Genomic DNA, 14,264 nt, shown 5'->3' on the forward strand with positions numbered 1-14,264 from the left:
TGGCGACGCAGACGGCCCAACGGCAGACAGCCCCAGGCCGGCCCACGACGGGGGTGCGAGCGGCCCAGCGCGCAAGACCGCAGCCCAACAGGACGCACATGTATTCCAAATGTATTACTGGGTTTAATTTCCTACAGGAAAACGGCCACAAATTAGAGGTGATGCAGGGGGTGACGTCATCAAGATAGCACGCACAGCCGACCGTGGAAAAGGCAGCGAGGCACGGCGGCTGCTGCGGTTACGGCGCGGGCAACAGCGAGGCGCAGTCCGGAGCCAGAGTAGACGCTGAGAATGACGGCGCCATGGAGCAGGCAAGGCGGCTCGATGCGCGGCAACCCGAGCCCAGGCGCGCACGTGGGGAGACAGGGCGACGGCAGCACGGCCCTGACTGGTTGCTCGGATGGGCGAGCAGGGGAAGGGCGTTGCAGTGACGGCCGAGTGCCGCGGCACGGACGGCGAGAAGGGGGCGGAGCTTCGGCCTTGAGCAAGGTGACGAGCGGGGAAGGAAGAGCGGCACCGACGGGCGCGCTGCGGCCTTGGGATGGCTTCCTTCGGCAGCAGCGAAGAAAAAAAAAGAAAGGAAGAGGCAACGCAAGCGAGAGAGAGCGAGGAGGAGCAGCGCTCGGCATGCGCATGGCGTGCGCCACGGAGGGAAAAAGGAGGAGCGGCTGACTGCGTGGAAGAGCAGCGCTGGGGAAGTTGCAAGTCGCTCGAGCAGCAGAAATACAAAAAAAGAGGGGACAGCATCACGATGGTGGTACACGTCGTGGCACTGCGAACTTGACCTTGGCACAAAACAACAGCCAGCGCAACCAGGCCGTATTAATGCAAGGAGAAGACGTGGCAAGCAGTGAGAGAAAGCAAGCAAAGCCGTTCATGATGGCAGCAGCGAGGACGAGACAAAGGAGGCAGGACTGGTTCGGCCTAACGTGACCCAGCATGTCCGGCAGGATTTGGCATGAACACGACTGAGGCCGCAGAGATAGGCAATCAGAGAAACGGAGACGAGCAACGCATTGATGGTGCCGCAGCGATGATGCGACGAAACGGGCAGTCGAACGGTGACGGTAATAAATGCCAATCAACGAGTACGTTGTACGTCAGAAAAATAACGAAGCTACAGTGTTCTCTCTCATCCGTTCGTGCTTATCAAAATAAACCCGTAAGTATGTATAAATATATATGAGTTCTGCATGGACTTGTGTGGGTCTGCATTCGACGTGTTTAATATGATGACTGGTGTGGTTTCCACGGAGTTCGATTGACACGTGTTTAGTTTAGCCTCGTCATGAGCTTGGCGACGCTGCCAGAAGTCACTGAAGATGATGTGATCCCCCATTTTAAATTGAGTATATATATATATCGTTCCATCTATTAATGGATTTTATTTTATTTATAAAAGTTACTTTTCATGCTTAATCAATTAAACAAGTCGTTCGCTATTTATTTGCTAGAATCGTTATCGGACACTCCTAACATTTATATGCACTGCGTAAATTAACTTGAGCATTTATTTACCCCACAGAACTAAACCACACAGGATTCGCTTATCGCCTCAAGTACGTTTAGATTAAAAATTCAAGAAACTCGTTTCAAAAACTTTACTGAGGCCTAAATCGCGGTGCTAAATAAACTCGTAACACCAGGGGTGTTACAACCAACCCCCCTTAAAAAGAATCTCGTCCCGAGATTCGAAGCAAGAACTAAAAGGGGAAAACGCGATTACATTTCGTATATTAGGGATTACACGAAAGATTACACGGCTTCGAATACTAAACCACACGGAGATCTAGGGATGCATGGTGAAGAGCAACTTGGTACAACCGAGACTTAATCTAGAAGTCGAGATAGACGAGGACAATGGAGAAACAACAAGATAATGATTATCCAAAACATGGCGTAGCACCAACAAATCCAGAAACAGTCGACTGAGAAGTAAAACATCGTGAACCCTAAGATTGACTACCAAAGGGAACTTGAACTTCTTCGACGAACCGGATCCTTTCTTCTTCTCAGACCTCAAACTGATGAATCTAGCATTACAACGTCAAATGAATTTCGTAGCTCTGCTGTGAATGTGAGAGGAAGGTGGATGAAGAAGATGAGCGAAAACCAAGGGGTCTTATATAGGCAAACGGAGAGGGGAAAACAACACACCGGAGGCGGATGCGGCGGGGATAGGATACACAGACGGTGCATGCTGCGGAGATAAGATCAAAAACATGATGCGCTTCCTGTGCGAGCGGCGGAGGGGGAAATAAAGGAGAGTAGAGGGGGTCCGCTCGACGAGACAGGCGTGCGGGCGACCATGTTCACAAAAGAAGAAAAGAGGGAGGGGAAGGGGAGGGGTCCGGTATGGGGAACGACGGTGCGGGGCAGAGAGCCGACCGGACGCCAGGAAAGGAAAAGTGCACAGTGCACAAGGACGACGAGCACTGCACGATGTCGCGGTCACGCGAAAACGGGACGATAATGGACCCGACATCGATGGCATTCGCAGGGCACGCAGCGAAATAACCCGGCATGCGTAGCACGGTCAACTAAGCACAGGGCTTGGGACAAAACGTCCATTCTGACTTTTGCAACTACTCCCGACTATCCACTGTTGACCTTCCTCGACCACATCCGTCTTTTCTGTAAACCCAGATCATGTCATACTTCCTTTCTCCAAACCATCTCCTTTTTACCTTGAAAGACACTTTTGCATCCCCATTATGGATTTCCCGTTTGAACACTCGAACATTTTCAAGGAGAAAACTTTAAAACAAAATAGTACGGCGGTGTAACTTGGTAAAGGTACTTGGTTAACAACCTCGATACCAGCGCGTGCCGAGCAGCGTCACATGTGGCAGCTGTTCCACACGGAGCCCTCGGTTTCGTCGTGGCACCATAAGCTTTTAACCAGGCAACTATCACCAACTTACATGCCATGAAGGCAGTGGGGTCATAGACCATAGAGTAAGGGGGTATCGCAAGGGAAAAAATTCAAACAACAAAAGTTCCCTTCACAACCAGGGACAAGGAATTCAAATCCAACAACGGATTTGTTTTAAAAAGATTCAAGTGTTCTGTTGGGACATCCAAAGTTAGTCGATACAGTGTCCAATAACATCCAATCACGGCTGATCTGCTTGGCATCTGAATGGCAACTTCTCTTGTAACCCGCTTAATATCACCCATGAAACTCTTAAGCACACCTAACAAACTTAAGGTAGATGAACGTAATAAACACAACGAATAAATAAAATTCATGTTCCAACGGTCTTATCTGGGTACAACGTACAGGCATTCAGGCTCACATTCACGGCATAGCATTCACCTATGGTCGGACGATCTCAACAACTACGGACGACAACAACGGCAAGAGTACAATACCGAGGGACAGCGACGAACTGCACTACTACTACGGATATAGCATCCCAAGGCAACTACTCTACATCTTCTTGTGGCAATGGCTGAGTGAGAGGAATCAAGGGCTCTGCTTCTAACACTTCCGACGGTGGAGGTGCTGGCGGTTCTGCATCACCGGTTCTTCTTCTCTCTGGCTGGTGGAGAGGGATCCCTTCCAAGATCGGGGCATCCTGCCTTCCATCAACCAGCGACCTCCGCCTGGCCCTAGTGAACAGATAGGCCTCACCCAGCTGATGGACATGCCGATCTTCAGCCTCCTTCAGAGATTCCTCCATGGTAGCCTCTCGGCTCTCAGCAGCTGCAGCGCTGGCATGCGCTTCGGCGAGCTGCACCTGGAGCATCCGGTTGAAGACCTCGGCTTCCTCGGCGCGCCGAAGGCACGCCCTCAGCTCCAAGGCTTGCCGGTCATACTGCTCATCCAGAGCGAGCAGGTACGTGGTCAAGTGCACCACGGTGGGACTGTCCTCATGCACATCTCGCCCTTGCAAAAGCCTCCATGCGAGCCCTCCATGCCCGCCGGTTCCTATCCAAAGGTGGAAAGAACCGCATGGGGGTACGGGCAATGGGCTCCTCATAGATCTGGCAGAGGTACCGTAAGGCTTTGCGGGCCACAACCTGGTAGGTGTCGATGAAGCTAAACCCGGTTGCGGTCACACTCCAGGCTTCGGTGAGGTTAGGGAACTCTACACTCTTCCCGATGTAGACTGTAACCTCACACCGCTCGGTGCCATGCTCCTCATACTCACGGCCCTCATACTCGGGGCGATCATTGACTCCGAGCTTTTGCAGGGTGGCATGCAGGATTTTGGGAAACCCCTCAACATTCAGGCAGTAGGTGCTAACCCAGGCTCCTACCATCTCTGGCGGTGGTTGCAAGGAAGGCTGAGTGAAAAGTTGGATCAAAGGAGAAGCTAAGCGAGCTAAAGTGCGCTGAGTGGTGGTACCAATGGCTAAGCCAGGCTCTACTTATAAAGGCGGAGCGTTCAGTGGTCCTGGCGTGGTCCACCAGGGTTCCCACGCGGGATCACTACGAATGAATCGACCAAATTCTGCGCGTTCGAGGCGAGCGACGTGCGATGCCATCACTGACTAGTACGACTGCAGGGCAAATGTCCGACAAGAGCACAGAAAAGGGGTATGGGGAGACGTGGGTCACGACCGGCGTGAACCACGGTGAACGTGAAACATGAAGCCACAGTGCAGACCTAACTCTAAAACAGGAATGAGTCAGTCGTGCACCATCCGACATGCGTGACACCTATGGATGGCGTATCTATAAGTAATACGAGTACTACAATGCACAAGCAAGATATGCATGAATGCACGTCCTATACGTCCTTTCACTGTTGCCACATATAGGGCAACCGTTCTTAGAATTTTGGCACATCGTTCTCTCCCTGTAACTAGTCGATACTATTGAACTATGCTTGAGTCAGTGTACCTGCAGAAACTTGATTAAGTCTACCTAAGTCAGTAGAGTGCCATCTATCCTGGATACATAACCATAGTAATAGGGCTACTTATATAACTTCGCATACAAACGCCCTAACTTTTTGCAACAATGGGTTGTCAAATTTTAGTTTAGAAAAGGTTTTCGAAGCTTTATTTCCTCATTTATGCTCTGATACCACCTGTGGCAGAACCGCCTAATTTAATGTCTCACAGGAGTGCTTGTCTTCCATTAGACACTAAGCACTCGAGGGAGAACACTAAATTACTCGGTTCCGTCGGACACACCCCAGGGGAGAACCCGAAAATCCACATTTTTGCCATCAGGATCACAAATGAGAGAATAAAGCTCACATCATTCGTAACCATTTCTTACATCACTTTTAATACAACGTCAGAGTGTAATATCTATTAATATAACAGTGGAATGAAATCATATTATCAGAGTTATAAACAATTTAATTGAACAGCGGAATATAAACATGTGATCAGAGTTACAGCGAAAATAAACCTCTATTAATGACATGATGAAGTATTGATATATAAACTACGACAACAGATTATTAAACTTTCATTTATAAAAGCATTTGGTGAGAGTTATAAATAACAACTACGATCGCAGCGTAAAGGAAATCCTCGCTGAGCCCACCAGGAGGAATCCACACACAAAGGTCAGCTCTAGCATCCACCTGTCACCTGCAACAGAGGGAAATAAAACCCTGAGTACTCAATTGTACTCAGCAAGACTTACCTGGCAGGAGAAAAGAAAAGACTCCAAGGATATGCAAGGCTATCTGGTTTGTGGGTTGCATTTGCAGAAAGCATTACTAAGCGTGCGTCCTTATCTTTGATTTTTAATAATAGCCGCATTGGTTCATTAACTAACCATTCTATGTAAGCACCTGTGCTACTTTCAAGCAGGTGGTAAGCAATCAGATTTCCTCTGTCCATCTTTCATCTTTCAGTTCTTACTACGATGCTAAACCGTAGACAAGCCGTACCGGATAGCCCGGCGATTCGCGAATCAATGCCCCCAGCTGGGTACCCCGAAAACACACGCCCCGCTTGTACCCCAGGCACAAGCAGGACCGACCCATCACTCTCCTATCCCGGGTGTCCAGGTCCTCGTCCAAACTGGGACTCCAAGCCCCCGCCCCTGAGTCCCGGACTCAGTGCGGTGCAAGGACCTCCTCCACCAAAATAAAACCCTGACAGTCGGTCCGGAAAGAGCCGGATCCGCGATAAGAGAGCAACAAGTCTTCCAAGCGCCCATACACCAGTATGTGCTCGGGATAATAAGTCTGTGACCTGCCTAGAGTCATATGCACGATCGGTCCTTAATCGACCAGACAGGGAAAAACGGTGTAACCAAGCTATGACCCGCCTCCGCGGCGACACAACTCTTACACCCACCAATACCCAAACCATATCCCTGCCCGGTCACCATTTTCCTTTCCACCATTTTATATATTCCAAGTGATAATAATATATTTCCTATCTCTCGCGAGTGACAGGCAATCACTCGACTTCTACCGGAGTCCTGTAGCATAGCAATCTACACGATCCTGTCATACTAGTAAGACTCATAGGATAAAGATATATATGCAAGTGGGTTTCATTCAACTCCTTAAACTTAATGCACAAATATAATTTAAACTGCAGAAAGTAGGGGTTGTGCACCGGGGCTTGCCTGGGTAAGATATATTAAAGAGTTAGTGTCTGTATCTTCAGATCATCCACCATCAGCTTAATAACAAGCCCATTGCATCATCTCCTGGAGAGAATACCATGACACCATCTTCGGATTCCTAATCATCCTTCAATTAATCCGTTGATCCATCATCGTACCTATATGATATCCATGCGATGCAATGCAAAGATGTAATTAATCAACTGCAATCGTGCCTCGTAAAATACGGCGTACGCCTCTCGAGTTAACGGGCTAGTTCTAACGACGACTGTACTTAGGCTACAAATACACGTTGTAGAATAAGGCATCATTTCCCAACAATAATTTTAGTTATATAAACCAAGGTGTTTCTTTATTTGACTCTATCAATTTAATCATTATTCAAAATAAGACATCATTATCTATTTAGCAAACTAATTATTCTGGAGCTACAAAAATTACAGTGAGTAGTTAATATTGCTAAGAGCCTACTGTACAAATTTTAGATTCAACAATATTACCCATTTATCATGGAAATTCCTACAAGTTTATATTTTACAATATTAAGTACCTTAAATTAATTATATAGATTCCAAGAATATTATCGCACTATATGAACAAAATATGCTAACATGTAGATCATGATTTTAGGAACTCAACAAAACTGGTTTCATAATTTTTGGACAACTATACAAATTTATATTGATCGTACAAGTTTGCCTTATAAGCGAAATTAGAAATTGCTTTCAAAAAATAAAGGGACCAGTGATCACCTACTCGGCCCAGCGGCCCAAGGCAGGCGCGAGCGGCCCAGCGCGGTTGGCAACTGGCCAGCCTAGCGGGTGCGAGGTCCAGGCGCAGGCGGCAGCCCAGCCAGGCGGCAACCGGCCGGCCCAGCACGGCGTGGCGCGGCAGCAGACCGGCCCAGGCGGTGCGCCCAGCCAGCAGACCAGCGGAGCCGGCGGCCCACCAGGCGCGCGTGGCCCAGACGGACACGGCACAGGATAGTGGCACAATGCGGCGAATGGCCCAGGCGCAAGCGGGGCAAAGGCCGGCCCAGCAAGGCTGGCGACGCAGACGGCCCAACGGCAGACAGCCCCAGGCCGGCCCACGACGGGGGTGCGAGCGGCCCAGCGCGCAAGACCGCAGCCCAACAGGACGCACATGTATTCCAAATGTATTACTGGGTTTAATTTCCTACAGGAAAACGGCCACAAATTAGAGGTGACGCAGGGGGTGACGTCATCAAGATAGCACGCACAGCCGACCGTGGAAAAGGCAGCGAGGCACGGCGGCTGCTGCGGTTACGGCGCGGGCAACAGCGAGGCGCAGTCCGGAGCCAGAGTAGACGCTGAGAATGACGGCGCCATGGAGCAGGCAAGGCGGCTCGACGCGCGGCAACCCGAGCCCAGGCGCGCACGTGGGGAGACAGGGCGACGGCAGCACGGCCCTGACTGGTTGCTCGGATGGGCGAGCAGGGGAAGGGCGTTGCAGTGACGGCCGAGTGCCGCGGCACGGACGCCGAGAAGGGGGCGGAGCTTCGGCCTTGAGCAAGGTGACGAGCGGGGAAGGAAGAGCGGCACCGACGGGCGCGCTGCGGCCTTGGGATGGCTTCCTTCGGCAGCAGCGAAGAAAAAAAAAGAAAGGAAGAGGCAACGCAAGCGAGAGAGAGCGAGGAGGAGCAGCGCTCGGCATGCGCATGGCGTGCGCCACGGAGGGAAAAAAGGAGGAGCGGCTGACTGCGTGGAAGAGCAGCGCTGGGGAAGTTGCAAGTCGCTCGAGCAGCAGAAATACAAAAAAAAGAGGGGACAGCATCACGATGGTGGTACACGTCGTGGCACTGCGAACTTGACCTTGGCACAAAACAACAGCCAGCGCAACCAGGCCGTATTAATGCAAGGAGAAGACGTGGCAAGCAGTGAGAGAAAGCAAGCAAAGCCGTTCATGATGGCAGCAGCGAGGACGAGACAAAGGAGGCAGGACTGGTTCGGCCTAACGTGACCCAGCATGTCCGGCAGGATTTGGCATGAACACGACTGAGGCCGCAGAGATAGGCAATCAGAGAAACGGAGACGAGCAACGCATTGATGGTGCCGCAGCGATGATGCGACGAAACGGGCAGTCGAACGGTGACGGTAATAAATGCCAATCAACGAGTACGTTGTACGTCAGAAAAATAACGAAGCTACAGTGTTCTCTCTCATCCGTTCGTGCTTATCAAAATAAACCCGTAAGTATGTATAAATATATATGAGTTCTGCATGGACTTGTGTGGGTCTGCATTCAACGTGTTTAATATGATGACTGGTGTGGTTTCCACGGAGTTCGATTGACACGTGTTTAGTTTAGCCTCGTCATGAGCTTGGCGACGCTGCCAGAAGTCACTGAAGATGATGTGATCCCCCGTTTTAAATTGAGTATATATATATATATATCGTTCCATCTATTAATGGATTTTATTTTATTTACAAAAGTTACTTTTCATGCTTAATCAATTAAACAAGCCGTTCGCTATTTATTTGCTAGAATCATTATCGGACACTCCTAACATTTATATGCACTGCGTAAATTAACTTGAGCGTTTATTTACCCCACAGAACTAAACCACACAGGATTCGCTTATCGCCTCAAGTACGTTTAGATTAAAAATTCAAGAAACTCGTTTCAAAAACTTTACTGAGGCCTAAATCGCGGTGCTAAATAAACTCGTAACACCAGGGGGTGTTACAATATGTTACGTTAGCATTTCTCTGTGTGGCAGGCTTCTATGATTTCATCGTTCCTGTGTGGATGTTCCTGTTCTAGGCCAAGTACTTCATCGCTATTGGTTGTCAATTTTTCACTAAACTATTAGATCGATGAATCCAAAGAACATGGCTCCAATTTGATCATTGACCTTTTCGCCTATGACATTGATGTTGGGTCAATGTATTAAATTCATTTTGACAATGTATTTGAATATTTTAGCTATTGCAAACTATCAAAGGTTAGGCTTACTGCCCTTTTCTTTTTATATTAATGAATAAGGGTTGGGTATATTGTCAAACCTGGTAGTACAAGGTTTTAATTCCAGATTTGACAATTTGCTTTGTTTAACTGATGCAAGGCACAACCATGTGAAGAACGATTAATGTTATAGCAATGTGAAGAAAGTTTAGTGTTATCGAAGGTGAAGAAGAGCGACTAATTGTGTTATGTTTGTGGTCCCCTCAATTTAGAGGTGGGCCTATGATTTAAAGAACATGTATTCATAATTCAAAAAGATAAAAAGAATGATTGATTTTACCCTATTTTGACATGTATAATTGGCCATACCCTTACTTTTGATTAAAAAATAATAGATATTCATTGAATACCCCTTGGGCCCCCTTATGCTTTCATCACAAATAAGTGAAGTTCTTGGTTGTATGGAGTCAACGGATTTCAATTTTTATTAATATTATACGTATATTTCTATTAAGTTTAATCTACCATACCCTATAATACATCAGTTATAATAAATCTATAGCCACATAATAAATGTCTGCTCCACAGTCATGACCTATGCTATATCCACACCTATGAATACATCCAGAAAATATAACACCATCAAAATAGATACACCAGATTATCTCTCAGCCATTCTCTCCTATTACTCGTCCAGATCCGACGGCTCGTATTTACTGTGTCTGTCCTCCGTCGCCCTCCCGCGGCCCACGCGCATCAAACCAAATCGGATGGTCACGACGTGTGATGCCAGGCTTCCGCCTCCGCACCGTGCAGCGCTCGAGCCAGGTTCGATTCCCAACCCGCGCCCCATTTTCTTCTCTCTTCCGAAATAAACATGATTTGGGGAGGGAGAGAATCCGGGGACTGGAGTCCTGGCGGCGGCGGTCGCTGAGTTCAAGGAAGCCCTAGACGCCGCCAACGCTTCAACCTCTGAGGGCCTCGCGGCGCTTGAGACCCGCGACTCGTCCTCCCTCGTGCGCATCGTCGATGCCTCCACTGCGCTCTCCACTTTCTCGAGCCCCTCGTAGTGCAGCCACATCAGCGCCTCTCCCCCTGGCCGGCTTCGTGGCTGGCCCCGCGATGCGGGCTGGGTCTGAGGCCGCTGCATCGCGGCGGAGATGGAGGCGGGGGCGGGGGCAGGGCCGGGACCTGGAACGCACGGCGATGACAGGCCGTCCCGTCCGGCCCGCCCGTGGCTCCGTGCACTCGATGCTTGCTGCCGTCTCGAAGCCGGCGCGCCGCCCGCTCTGGTCGCCCCCGCCGTCCTCGGCATCGAACGACAGTTGCCCAGGTTTTCATCGGGCCCTTCGCCATGTCTTCGCCGGACCCTTCGCCAGCGACGACCAACCAATAGGTATGCCCATCCCTTATCTGTTCTCCCAGTTGTGCGATGCCGAGGACTCAAACCCTACCTTAAGCTATTTCGTGTACTCGGATCTGATCTAATTACAAGCGTGTACATGTATCTTGCCTGCAAAATTCGGTTTTGTTGTAAAAGTTATCGGATCTGCCCCTACAGTTGGTCTCGGTTTGTTGGTTTCCTCTGTAGAGATGGAGGGTTAGGGAGGAACTAACTTGTTTTTGTGTCTGCATTGGTACCTGGACTTGCGAATCGAGCAGAAGCAATTGGAGAGCTTGGTAAATCTACTGGCAGAGGCAAGTAGGTAATGTTGCTATGCACCTTCCGCTCAGTTTAGCAATATCAAAATTGTTGGTAATTTTGTCTTGTAGATATGTGATGTTAATAATTTCTATCGGTGTGTTACTAATTACAGCTACTGGTATGTTATTTAGGTTTTTTGTTATTTAGATAAGTCCACACACTGATTATAATTGTGCCTTTTGGCAGGTTAGTTTTTTAACAGAAGCTCAGATAGCTGGATCTCCTATTGAAGTTGTTATGAAGTGGTAATTTTTTAAGCTTTGTATTTTAGGGTTTCTGATGATAACTTGTTGCGAATACCATGAACTAATTTATTCCTGTCGTTGTTGTGTTCACTGTTCAGGCAGCCAAAGAGATCAGGGATTCAAGATTGAGGACTCACATACTGACTACTATGAAAAATATGATGTCACTTCGAAGGAAAGCATCTGGTAATATACCTCCAAGAAGCAGTGATTCATCTTTTGCTACTGTTCATGGCAATAATTCCATGGAACTTTTCTGCATTCTTGGATTCTGTGAAAAGCAAAAAAAACTGGGGAGGCACTCCTGATTAAAGCAAAATAAATGCAGTGGTCTTTGCTTGCCATGATTGCTTCATGGTTTCCAGATGTAACTCCTCTCTCATGCTTAACTGTTTGGCTTGAGATTGCAGCCGCAAGGAAATAACTTGAGCATAGTATGATTCTTTTTTGCTAACAATATTTTAGGGATGCACATGAAAATAACTTGCTATGCCCTTTCCCAAAAGAAGGGGCTAAATTATATTTATATGATATAGTTTGCATTTTATTTTATAACCCATTTTACAATTGCAATTTCATTGTTTATACAAGAACAAAAGCTCACTGCTGTTATTTTCTCAATATTGCCCAGGTTTATATTCCAGTGGCGATGATACTACCTTTTCTTGTTGCATGCAGTGTCAAACTGCAGTGAGGTATTTTCTTTCCCCCTGCTCCAAATTAGTACTTGGGTATGAGAATTTGAGAATAACTGACTTGATAAAAATAGACCCTGAATGCATTAGTGACTCCAGAGTTTTTGTTTGATGGCAGAAATTTTGAATGGGTGGACTCTTATTAAGGAACACTGGTGTTGCTCTTTCACTATCTGAGTGAAAACTGATAATAGCTTCAGTGGGGTTCCTTTGTTGAATCAGCGAGGTTATTATGTCTGAATCAACTTAGTTAGCCATTGTTATACAAAATGTTTAGGGTCAAGATGGTTGCAGAAGATAGTCTATCATCTCTGAGCTCAAAGTGAGGACGAGCCAGATTTCGATCCTGTGGATTCCAAAGAGATTCATCACAACTCAGGATCAGTTTCTGCTTCTATGGAGTCACATCGAAAACAAACAGCAAAAGAGAGAGCTATCAGGCTGGCCCCTAAATTTGCAAGTTGAGAGCTATCAGGTTGTTCCCTAAATCTGTGCGAGTGTTCTCTTCTCACTTCATCTGGAATCGACATTCAGTTCTTAGAGACCTTGTATATAGATGACTGCACAGACGTGGATGCTATGCTGATTCTTCCTGCTCTATAGAAGAATAATCATCTAGAGGTTTTGTCAATGTCTGGAATACAATGTGTGTGTGACAAGTTTGTGAAGGGGCTCATTCCTGTACATGGTTTGAATCTGAAGGAATTAGTGTTTGCTGGTTGCTTTCAAGTCTTTACAGATTCCTACTCTAGGCAATAGTTTTCTTTTGGAAGTATCAGTACCATAGTTATATTACTATTATGCCAGTATTCAAAAGCAACATGGAGCTGCATATCTGACTTGCTATCTAAATGTAGTTTTATGATTTCTTTATTTTTCTAGATGTTACCGTAGCGTTAGCACGGGCAATATATTAGTTATATAAAAATAGAGGTATATTTAAATAAAATTATTTTATAATAGTATACTTTTGGTACGTGTTACAAATACTTTTAAAATTTCTGAGTTGTAATACAAACATAGAGTCAAATATCCTTGCACCGCACACTCACCCTGTGACTGCATCCACAAAATGACCATCAACGAGCAAAGTAGATGTATGCAAATACATAAACATGTTTCCTATACATAAACTCCATGTAAGGAGATTGACATGTTTGCGTGCCATTTATCCATGAATTTATTATTTTCACATCATTGTGATTTTATTATTTGATCTCTCCTGAATATACGCGACAGGTACCCGTTACCTGCCGAGTGTGGACGCGGGTATGAAATCTTACCCGCAGATACAACCCTGTCCGTTTCGTTGAAATTTAGGCTTATGCTTATTAGTTGCGAGGGAAAAACACAGTTCATTCGCTGAAAAATACTGCTGAAGTAGTGCTGAAAAACAGAGCGTAAAAGTTAGGGTTACAGATATGACCCGAAGGAGGGGGGGGGGGGGGGGGGGGGGGGGGGGGAGTAAATGCTCTGCCTGCATCTTATCCGATCTGCTGCCACGTTTCCTAATAGCACATACGTCTGAATCAATAATTGAGGTCATGTTTGGTTCTGTAGTGGCTCCTAAAATTTCTATCACATCGAATATTTGGATACATGTATGGAGTATTAAATATAGACTAATTACGAAACTAATTGCACAACTTGTAACTAATTTATGAGACGAATCTTTTAAGCCTAATTAGTCTATGATTTGATAACGTGGGGCTACAGTAAACATGTGCTAATAATAGATTAATTAGGCTTAAAAAAATCGTCTCGCAAATTAGCCTTCATCTATGTAATTGATTTTATAATTAATCTATATTTAATGCTCCTTACTAGTATCTAAACATTTGACGTGATATAAATTTTATGAGCGACTAAAGAACCAAACACCCCATGAGAGAGATATCGAGAGGAAAGAGAAAGAAGATGTATAGTGCTGATTTTCTAGATGGTTGGATTAAATCTAATGACTACTGGTCATCGTCTACAAAAAAAAACTTAAAAATCAGGCATACGAGAAATAGCAGGCATCTCTCATACATAAAAGGGAAAAAAGAGCACAGGAAACCAAAAGGCAGATGTACGCCAGCATCAGGGTGCACCCTCCTCGTCCACACATCCAGCCCCAAATCCAAACCCCTTCTCCCTCCTCT

At 46.7% G+C, this 14,264-nt stretch overlaps 1 long non-coding RNA gene across 2 annotated transcripts; it reads left to right on the top strand.

The window, feature by feature from the left end:
- Nucleotides 1-10,290: 10,290 nt before the first annotated feature.
- Nucleotides 10,291-12,972, top strand: LOC136501161 (uncharacterized). Of its 2 annotated transcripts, XR_010770189.1 has the most exons (6): nt 10,291-10,871; nt 11,138-11,181; nt 11,367-11,425; nt 11,524-11,611; nt 12,057-12,120; nt 12,239-12,972. It is a non-coding gene; the product is annotated as an uncharacterized lncRNA (long non-coding RNA). The 2 variants fall into 2 exon arrangements; XR_010770188.1 differs by having other exon boundaries at nt 10,293-11,181.
- Nucleotides 12,973-14,264: the final 1,292 nt, after the last annotated feature.

The sequence above is a fragment of the Miscanthus floridulus genome, chromosome 13 (assembly GCF_019320115.1).
Source record: "Miscanthus floridulus cultivar M001 chromosome 13, ASM1932011v1, whole genome shotgun sequence".
NCBI classification, from domain to species: domain Eukaryota; kingdom Viridiplantae; phylum Streptophyta; class Magnoliopsida; order Poales; family Poaceae; genus Miscanthus; species Miscanthus floridulus.